Below are 334 nucleotides of genomic sequence, written 5' to 3'. Positions count from 1 at the left end.
AGTTCAGGGTTCAACCTCAAAAAGGGCTCACTGCTTAGATCTGTGGGGGACCAGGCAGCTCTTCCCTGAGCTTTCTCTGTGCCAGAGAAAGAGCGGAGGAACCGCCACATGTGCCGAAGTGAACCGAAGTCTGCTTTGGGAGTGGCGCGAAACACCACAAAGCGAGACGAGGACACCGGCTACCCCGTTCTTGCTTGCCCTCTGGGTGCCGAGCACCCATCTTCTCGGTCTTTGCACAGCTGGTCCGCTGTTTGGTTGATTCCCACAAAACTACTGCCAGCAAAGCTACTCACTTGCCTGAGAACATTAATTCGCCGTGACGCAACTAAAAAAA

Source organism: Sphaerodactylus townsendi, linkage group LG08, assembly GCF_021028975.2.
Source record: "Sphaerodactylus townsendi isolate TG3544 linkage group LG08, MPM_Stown_v2.3, whole genome shotgun sequence".
NCBI lineage: Eukaryota > Metazoa > Chordata > Lepidosauria > Squamata > Sphaerodactylidae > Sphaerodactylus > Sphaerodactylus townsendi.
This window is presented reverse-complemented; position numbering follows the sequence as displayed.